The sequence below is a fragment of the Sinocyclocheilus anshuiensis genome, unplaced genomic scaffold (assembly GCF_001515605.1).
Source record: "Sinocyclocheilus anshuiensis isolate Anshui unplaced genomic scaffold, SAMN03320099.WGS_v1.1 scaffold38, whole genome shotgun sequence".
Lineage (NCBI taxonomy): Eukaryota > Metazoa > Chordata > Actinopteri > Cypriniformes > Cyprinidae > Sinocyclocheilus > Sinocyclocheilus anshuiensis.
Window position 1 is genome coordinate 3,140,346 of NW_015544213.1, and position 628 is coordinate 3,140,973.

The 628-nt window shown below is 37.4% G+C and overlaps 1 protein-coding gene across 1 annotated transcript in view; it reads left to right on the forward strand.

Annotated features, from left to right (window-relative positions):
- LOC107697207 (ras-related protein Rab-10-like) overlaps window positions 1-628 on the forward strand; it is a 24,510-nt gene that overhangs the window by 11,583 nt on the left and 12,299 nt on the right. The window lies entirely within an intron of this gene.

A 628-nucleotide genomic window follows, 5' to 3' on the forward strand; every position in this document is an offset into this window, starting at 1 on the left:
AAAAAACAGGCAGTTTATGACCCCTTTAACCCTTTCCCCGCCAGCATTTTTGAAAAAAGTTGCCAGCCACTGCCAGCGATTTTGATGATTTTCACTCAAATTTGATGGTCTCCAGTATATTTTGCTGTATGAATATTTGAATATGCAATACACCAAAATGAAGATAAGAGCCTCTACTTTTAAACAAAAAACTCAAGTTTTATTCTAGCTTAAAACATTCTTTTTTTATCAACACTTGAATATAGGTAGGTTTCATAAAAATGCAACATTTTGAGCAAAAAGCTGAGAAAATCGCATTTTATCAAATGCTACATCTGGATCATATTCAGTACGAAGATCAAAGCAAAGATGCAGTAGATGGCTTCTATCAGCACTCCCAAAGCTCGCACAGTCTTTCACCATTTCCTAGATCCACATTTCGCTCGGTAGCATTAGGCAGTTTTCATTCATATGCGGTTAGTGTTGATGATCGCATTATTTTTCATATGCATATGCTTACATATGAGACCTTTCTCGTCTGTGCTTTTGATTGAGTGATTCTAGACTCATTAATGAGATGCATAATAGCGCCCCCTAGCGTATAACAGCGAGAACGTGAAAACCCAGAAGATTCAGTGATGGCGGGGAA